This window comes from Capra hircus, chromosome 27 (assembly GCF_001704415.2).
Source record: "Capra hircus breed San Clemente chromosome 27, ASM170441v1, whole genome shotgun sequence".
NCBI lineage: Eukaryota > Metazoa > Chordata > Mammalia > Artiodactyla > Bovidae > Capra > Capra hircus.
In genome coordinates, this window is record NC_030834.1 from 36,862,526 (window position 1) to 36,872,064 (window position 9,539).

The 9,539-nt window shown below is 41.1% G+C and overlaps 1 long non-coding RNA gene across 1 annotated transcript; it reads right to left on the reverse strand.

Annotated features, from left to right (window-relative positions):
- Positions 816 to 7,953, reverse strand: LOC106503660. The gene is made up of 3 exons (XR_001297352.2): positions 7,853 to 7,953; positions 6,884 to 7,051; positions 816 to 1,159 (listed from the first exon to the last, which is right to left on the reverse strand). It is a non-coding gene; the product is annotated as an uncharacterized LOC106503660 (long non-coding RNA).

A 9,539-nucleotide genomic window follows, 5' to 3' on the forward strand; every position in this document is an offset into this window, starting at 1 on the left:
AATGCTATCCATATTTTTGAGGCAAGGATACATCCCTCTAAACTTTGTGAGATAAAGAATCTACTTACGAAGGTAAGTTTAACAGGAAACTTGATGATTGTTTATAAGGACCAGGCAGAAAGGGATGTTAAATTTGAGTTCTTTGTCTAAGGGATTATATACCGTATCTTTGTATGATGTTGGGATATCATGGTGATATAAAGCCGTGAGACAGGGTGTTGTGGTTTAAGCTGGGGCCTTCCAATTCTCCACAGAATGGAAAACTAGAGACAGCAAATGTTTCTGACCTGCTGTAGTGGATCCAGAGTTTTCCTAGATAAGGACTGCTGGTTGCTAGATTTGTTCATTTTTTTTTCATCAGAAATGAAAATTTCTAAATTATTTTCAGAACCATATTCAATGTTTTCTGCTTTATTTACAGAAGAATTTCCACAAATATAAATAGTTTTGAGGCCTATTTAGTTGATTACTGGTATTTCAACACAGATACAACCTTCTCAGATGAGAATTCCTGTCTTGCCTTCCTCTTGGCATTCACTTGGTCTATAACAATATCCTCCAGGCCTCAATTCCTCAGTTTCCTTCAGCACATACCACCCTTTCCCCACCTCACAATCATTCTGAAGAGGCTTCCCTATTTGCAACGTAGCAGTCTCTTCAAATTAATGAGGCTTTATGAGAGCCAAGAAGAGACCAGACAGTCGTCTTACTGCCTTAGGTTTAGAGAACACAAATGGGAGATGAATCTGATGAGAAGGAAATGAAAAAACTGATGGGAGGACAGAGCAGGAAACCACTGGTAACTTCTCTGAGTGTTAGAAACATATCTGGGGCAAAAAAACAGCATAGATAAATAAGGAAAAGGAGGAAAGCTCGCCGAGCAGTGAAGAAAACTTGCCAGAGCTAAGTAACTTTTTCTGTATGTGGGGCTGACACCTCCCCTAAACACATCCTTCTCTGTCCTTCACAATACACCTCAGGCTTCCAGGAACCAGTTTGATTTGCAAGATGAGTCAGGGGACACAGAGGGAAGCAGACCATGACCTACATGGAGATGGATTCCAGATCCAGCTGCAAAATGCGTGGCTCCGTCCTAAGTCAACTCCTGTGCTAACAGCCTTTTGCTTGCCCTCTGGTTTTTCCTTCAGGAAATCCATTTCTGCAGAAAATGTGAAAGGAGAAGGAACTTAGTGGAGGGAGACAGATGGATGGGAGTAGGATCTGTGCTAGAAATAATACCAGAAGCAAACAAAATACATGCATTCTCTGGAGTTCACCATGAGAGGGATGCATAGATATTTTTCCTGACTAGAATCCTGCCCAGGTCCAGAAAGACTGACCAATCCAAAACTTGATGTGGCTCAAATAATCTGAGATTTGATGGAGCTCAAATTTTATGGGACCTAACCCAAACACTGAATAGAAAAATTTGATTTATTTTCTGAAATTGCCCTTATAAAATTAATATTTGCTTTTGAAAAGTGAGAACCCATAGTCCTGCATTCTCTCCAGGCCCTTATCACTCTTTTCTATGTACTTATCAGATCACAATATGTACAAGACATGTTACAGACACACCACGTGAGTGCACGTGTGGAACGTGTCTGGGAGCAAACACCACACACAAGTTGCTGGGGACTGAATGATGGCGGCAGGAGGCAAGGCTGACAGGAAGGCAGTTTGTGAACTGGGTGAACTGCCAAGGTGTCCAAGAGCAGCCAGGAGTGACACGCTCTACACTCAGGAAAAAGTGAAAACCAAGGAACAAATGAAGAGAAGGAAAATCATGAGAAAGAGGAAACTCCAGTCATTGTGACTGCAAGCATGAAAGGGCCTTCTTCCCCTTTCACCAAACCAAGATGTCGCCTGTGGTCTATGGGTTTAGAGAAAATGCCCTCTGCCAGCACGTTGCGGAGAAGAGTTGACAGCTACCAAGAATCCTATGGACGGAAAGAAGTCTGAAAGTGGAGCCCTAAAGGGTAAAACGAGGGACCCATTCGTCCTTTGGTTGTTTCTTTATCTTTCTGCCTGAGACACTATTCTATGCCCAGGAGATGGAGCTATGCCCGGGAGATGGGGTTGGCATGGCTCAACCCCAGTGAAGCTCACAAAGTGTGTGTGGGGGGGAGGGGTGTGGGCAGGCTGCAGAGGGAGGAGTTATCAGTAAACCAACATAGCAGTGAGATCCCTCAGACTGACTGGTAGTGCCTAGTTGCAGGTTTAGGCTGGGGATCACAGGTCTGCCCCAAGGTGTAACTTTGAAATGATCTGAATGTTGAGTGAAGCTGGGCGTGTAAACTGCAGGGTTTGATATTTTGTGGTGAATATTAATTACTAAAATTGGCCCATAATTATCATAATGGTCTCTATACATATAAAGCTGCAAAATGACATGCTACTGAAAGCATTTCTGGGAATTCTGTCAAGTTCCATGCAAATGTTATATTAAATATAATGTAGTATATGCCCTAGGCATTCTTTGATGTTTTTTTTTTTAAATAAAATCCACCTAGTTACCTCTCATACTCAGGCACATTTCTCCTGTTAAAAGATAATCATCTTCCTGTTTGGTCTCTAAGTAATAATTATTCTTCCTTTCAAACTCTCTTGGCAGTCTCAATGGTCATTAAAAAAAAAAAAAACATGTTTGGGGCTACCCAGAAAGTTTTCCTTAGAAAAAGATTATACCAAATGTTTGTCTTGGCAGGAACAAGTATTTTTTTCTCGTCTGTAATTCAAAACTATTTGGTGTTACTTTATACCTGCTTTCAAATGGAAAAGCTATGGCTTATGTGATAGCCACAGTGCTGTATTTTTGCTCTTGACTATTTAAATATTAACTAATGTCCCTGTAGTGTTGGGACTCATTTCCCAAGCTTACTCCTACACATAGGAAGGGCAGGTGTTCATCAGTGTAGTGTGAATGTACGATTTCAGGAACAGCAGTCAAAATTTCTATTAATTAGGGTAGCTAGCAATTGCTCACACTTACCCAACTTATATTTCCTTCTTGTTTAGCTTACTGTCAGTCTCAGATGGGTAACAACACTAAAGCTGTCATCAGTATTTACACCCTGCTGAAATGAACCTTCTTTGCCTGGGCTCTGGTCTTGATGAAGCTGGGAATAAGAAAGTAGGAGGCACTTTGCTTGTGGCAAGGATTGGATGAAATAGAATTTGGAAGCCCTAAGAGTTAATCAACCCCAAAGAGAAAATCTAAGTATAATAGGGAGGCTGCATGCTCAACATTGAAATACATACTCACTGGTTTCCATTCTGCTATCAGCAAGGTAGATTCTTTAAAAATCTAGGGTGTAGACAGAGGAGATTCTTAACACCCTTGCTCTATCACTCCATTTACTCAGAAGGCTGGATGAACTTTCTTCAAGAAACAATGTTTATTCTATTAGAAATATGAATAAGACATTCTTCCTAGGTTATAAGGCCATAATGAACAGACAGAAAGACTTATGAGCAAAATGGAGGAAACTAACATTGGGAGACTATTCCATGAATCAGCCACGTTTCTTGGTGTCTGGAGAGCTGAGGTGCTGGGTGCCTTTCCTGGGAGGTTTGCACAGTGAACGGAAGACAGCAGAGAGAGCTGTCTCTGCAGCAAGGGCATATCTGTGTACCATCCACTATAATAAAAATAATGTGTTCTTCTGGGCAAACGTCAGGTGGACTTACAGCTCATTATAAAGGACATGGGTTCCTTTCCATTATGCAACCTACTGCCTACGCAGGCAGCATCTACCTTCCTCAAGGCTCCTGGTGGGATTCAGGGTTCAGAGAAATGGCGCACATACAGGTGCTCTGGCTACTGCTCTATCTGTGGGTAATGAAGGCCTTTGTTTCTGACCCAGAAGTTTCATGTCTTCCAGCAAGTCATGAAACTGCTAAGGCACACTTGTTAGATTGTATTGAGATAAAATCTCAGATCTTTTACAATTTTTGGCAACCAACATAATAAGCATCTTTAATTTCAAACACAGAATGTAATGAATGATAAAATACTACTACTACTACTACTAAGTCGCTTCAGTCGTGTCCAACTCTGTGCGACCCCATAGACGGCAGCCCACCAGGCTCCCCCGTCCCTGGGATTCTCCAGGCAAGAACACTGGAGTGGGTTGCCATTTCCTTCCCCTTCCTTTTCCTTTTCCTTCTTCTTCCTTCTTCTTTTATAATGAATGATAAAATACAGTGGACAACAAACCACCACTGATAAGAAGTATAAACAGATTCCCCTGGAGGTATGTCTGAGGGACATAGAATTCTGGCTAGAGAACATTACGGAAAATTTGGAAATTAGAGTTCAATGGAGCACTTAGAGAAGTTAGGGCTTTCTCAACTGTTGGAACCTCAGGAAAGTGCATTCCTAGCAGTGGCAATAGATTGTGTTAAGTCTCAGAGTGTGTTTGGCAATGAGAGACTCGTTACAGTGGGGGAAGGGCCAGCAAGACAGAAGAAGGAGAAATAAGCCTAGGATAAATAAAAAGCATCCAAATTAGGGGGCTTCTGAATTCCTATAATTTCGCTTTTCTTCTTCATCAGAATCATGGAGGATTTTTTTTTTACAAGAAAGTTTCACAGTTTGTACTTTGCATTGAAGAACTAGTTTTGGTACTGGAAACAATAACACTTAATAAAATAATTTCTACTCTTCCAAAATGAGAGTTGGCATTGTCTTAAAGATTCTAGACAAAGGGTGATTTTGGCTTTTTTTCCTCTATTGCTTTCAGGAAAAAGGTGGCAAGCACACAAGCAGTATAGGTAAACTGCATGATTCCCCACTCATACAAATGTAAGACAGCATCACCGCCAGGATGATGAGAAACTGGTATCTCCTCTTTATCTTGTGTAATCTATGACTCTGCTGCTACTGCTGCTAAGTCGTTTCAGTCGTGTCCAACTCTGTGCGACTCCATAGACAGCAGCCCACCAGGCTCCCACGTCCCTGGGATTCTCCAGGCAAGAACACTGGAGTGGATTACCATTTCCTTCTCCAAAGCATGAAAGTGAAAAGTGAAAGTGAAGTAGCTCAGTCATGTCCAGCTTTTTGCGACCCCATGGACTGCAGCCTACCAGGCTCCTCCGTCTATGGGATTTTCCAGGCAAGAGCACTGGAGTGGGTGGCCGTTGCCTTCTCCAATCTATGACTCTAGGAAATGGTAAATACCTGTAAGGACAGAGAAGCCCAACTTCGCTTGTGACGAGCAGGACTCTGGAGGGTCTTCCTGGGACAGACCCTAGCCCCGTATCATCTGCTGTAGTTCTTCTCTGAAGATAATAGTATCTCATGTGTATTTCCTGAGTTTTTCAGTTGCTAAAACTGCCATCAATTGGAAGACATTACCTACCTGATGGTCATGAGTATGTAGCCCCTAGACCTTCTGGTGCCTAAGGATTGATAATGTTAACCGCCCTGTGACTTCAAAATCAGCCAGAGTACTGTGAGTGAGAACACCCTTCCTTCACCTGGACTTTAAAAATGCTTTGCTGAAGCCCCTTGGGGAGTTCAGGGTTTTGGGAGTGGAACGGTGACACAGGCTCTGGACACAGGCTCCTTGCTGCATTCTCCCTGCTCAGCCCTGCTGTAAACCTTTTTCTCCTCCAAGCTCTCATGTTTGGGTCTGTTTGGCCTCACTATGTGTTGGACACCCTATGTGTTGGCCTACACTATGTGTGTAGAAGCAGCCATTCAGACCCATGAGGCTCATTCCAGGGGGCAACTCAGTTTCTTCACTCAGCAAGTCTCCTCCTTATACAGAAACGGAAGTCTGGCTCTCTCTTTACATATATAATTCCCAGAACCCCAGCCTGAAGATTGCAGATTTTTGTCTCTTGAAAGACCTCAGCGAACGAAAGTACACTCCAATGTCACATCAAGGACCATGCTTGCGAGAAGCAGCTCATTTACATTCCAAGGGAAATAGTCAGAAATAAAGTGTGGGGATGTAGCTTTTCAGATGTCGGAGCAGTTGATTCTCGATAGGATTGATGTTAAAAAGTTCTAGCATTGATGATATTTATCACAATAGCATGACATGAAAGCATCAAGGTCACTCCCTTCCCAAATGTTGTTTCACTATGTTGTTTTCCAGAAGTGTAAATATGACAGTGGCTGGAAGCTGCCTAACCATGGTTTTATCATACATCCTGAATGACGAATGACTTTCAGACAGTCCTAAGCATCCCACAATGGGCTCTAATAATACTGAAGGGAATTTTTATGATGAATACAAATCACCCCTAAAACCCATAATACATCATGCCGAGTAATACCACAATAAGAAGAGAGAAGAAAATGAAACTCTTAAGCAGGCACATGCTTTCATGTACTTTGATTGAATTTGTATTCTTTCACCCCCTTGATCCAACAATAAATATCATTATGGAAAATAAGCAATAGCTTAAATATCTCTCTGAAAATTTGATCTGTAAGAAAAACTATTATCACATCTCTATTATAAGATATTTGCATTATAATTTCCACTTATCGGTTATGTCTAATAGGAGGATAATGCTTCTCATGCCTCCTTCTATAAGGATTTCTACATGGATTCTCACTTAAACTTTAGAGCAACTCTAAAGAGATGGACATTTTATAGACAAAGGAACCAAGGCATTAAATGACACTTTGGCTAGATCACAAGTTTAATGAATGATGAAACCAAGAGCAGGAATTTCTGTAGCTTGAATGTTGTATATCAGCCTTACCATCTACTTAAGAGTTACATAAATTAACTTTAGGACTACTACTCCAGCAAATATTATTGTGTGAAAAATGATCCCCAAGCTTAGGGGCATTTCATTTTCCTTTGCTCATGGTTACGTGTCAGGGTTCTGGGAAAGGCTCGGCTGGCTGGGCAGGTCTCACCTGGGACTCGGATGCAATTGCAGTCCAGATGTCAGGTGGGGCTAGCTGGCCGAGGTGCCCCAGAGGGTCACTCACGTGGCTGTGGTGGAGACTGGCTATGGCTGGGTGTTGCCTCTCCAGTGTGTGTTGTCTCAGGGTAGCAGGACCTCTTCCTTGATGTCTGACTTCCTCCAGAAAGAAAGAAACAGAAAGCATAATCTTTCATGATGTAGGTAGGAAACCACAGCATCTTGTCTACCATACTCTATTCATTAGAGCAGTCCCAAGCGCTTTTCAATGTCAGGAATGTCAAGTAATTTGTGGCCTTTTATTGTTAACTACCACTGTCTCTAAGGTCACTTTCCCCCTCAGATTTCATTAAAGGAAAAAATTTTTAAGTTTTTATTGAACTATGATTGATGTGCAACCCTCTGATTTCACTTGAGCCAAATATCACTCACGTATAAGTTTGTGATAAATTTTCTAATAAAACAATCAAAGAACCTCCTGCTCCTCCACTAAACTAATTCATTCCTTTAGAGATAAGATAAATTCTAGATGATTCTATCAAGTAATTTTAAGATAAGACACCCGGTTAATTTGCTTTTATGTTCAATGTTTATGTCCTTAATTTTGATTAAGAAGAGGCCATTCTAGAAGCAATCAGGTTCACAAAGACTAACAACAGAAGACAGTGATAATTTCTTTAAAACAAGAAAAAAAAAAAACAGGATCACAGAGCTTGCTCTTAGTAACTCCTGCTGCTTTGTGGTCAACTTAGTGCTGTTTCATAAGTGAAACATGAGTTCTGCATAAATAACAGATAATGGAGTAAACATCTGTGAAATTTATACAATAGCTATCAATTTTTTCTTAATGACAGTTCAGTACCTTTTTCTAAAACTGAGTAGATAGAAAGTAGTCCATCTCCTTGGATGTAAAGCATTCCCTCTACCTACTGGCGCTATATGCCATGGATGATGATGTTACCTGTCTCAGGATGGTCTGCAGCTGATTCAACATCTTCCAGACAATGGTACCCAGACTTGGCAGGTCGCTGCATGTATCAATTATTTCTTAAATTCAGTTGAGCTACTTAGAAATGATAGGTGGGAAAAGCCAAAGCAATTACATTAAAGATAAATAATTTTAGCTATGCAAAAGTTTACATCTATGTTCTGTATAAATGTTTTGAGAAGTTTTTTATCAGATTTTGATAATACGATTCTGACAATTTTGTAAGGCACATAGGATCACCACTTGTAGTCACATTTTGATGCCAGCTATTAATTTACAAGGTTGGTAAATCTGCACACAAACTCCTAAAAGTAGGTGAGGAGATGATTAGAACTGAGGCCTTATTCACTCTGTCCTCTTTCCATCACATTCCTAGCAGAGGAGGAACAACGTGACAACGTGAAAGGGGAATTTGCTGCTTTTATTATTTAACCAGAATAAGTCTGAACTATTTGAAAAGCCCAGGTTATTTGGAAAACTCAAGGCAATTCAGGGCAGGAAAAAAGGACATGTGGTGGTAAAATAAATAAATAAATAAGAGTGGAGGGAGCATCAGTCCAATAATTGATGAGCATTTGAATAGTATCATTTCTGTTATTTTCTAGTTTAGAAGATAATCTGCTGCATTAGCATCCATGGGCTCAGAAAAAAAATGGAACAGTCAACAAGGTATGACTGCAAATGCATGAAATTATGCAAGTGAAAGATAATATGTAAAAATAAACATCATTGTGGTAGTTAGTACCTGGAAGAAAAGTTATGACCAACATAGAAAGCATATTACTTTGCCAACAAAGGTCCGTCTAGTCAAAGCTATGGTTTTTCTAGTAGTCATGTATGGATGTGAGAGTTGGACTATAAAGAAAGCTGAGTGCCCAAGAATTCATGCTCTTGAACTGTGGAGTTGGAGAAGACTCTTCATAGTCCCTTGGACTGCAAGGAGATCCAACCAGTCCATCCTAAAGGAAATCACTCTTGAATATTCATTGGAAGGACTGATGCTGAAGCTGAAACTCCAATATTTTGGCCACCTGATGGGAAGAACTGACTCATGTGAAAAGACCCTGATGCTGGGCAAGATTGAAGGCAGGAAGAGAAGGGGACAACAGAGGATGAGATGGTTGGATGGCAACACTAACTCGAGGGACATGAGTTTGAGCAAGTTGGAGTTGGTGATGGACAGGGAGGCCTGGCGTGCTGCAGTCCGTGGGGTCACAAAGAGTCGGACACAAATGAGTGACTGAACTGGACTGAACTGAGTTAGTACCCTTAGGAGATATACTGCTGCTTTTTCATGTTGTTAACTTATGGTGTTTTCTATTTAAAAATAAACTCGCTTGATTCTTGAAAGCCTAGCTTTTGAGGAAAATGATGATGTGGGAAAGCTGGGAAGGTATAATACATGCACTGCTTCCCAAATATTTTTCTGTTTGGCTGTGCCAAGTCTTAGTTCTAGGGATCTTTAGCTGCAGCACGTGGGATCTAGTTCCCTGATCTAGTTCCAGGGATTGAACCTGGGCACCTGATTTGGAGTCTTAGCTGCTGGACCACCAGAGAAGTCCCCTAAAGAGCTATGTGTGATTGTCTTTGCTCTACTTGATACTTTTGATGACCTTTTACAAGCAGGTGGTGGGAAAGTGAATTGTTTGTGGCTCTAAAG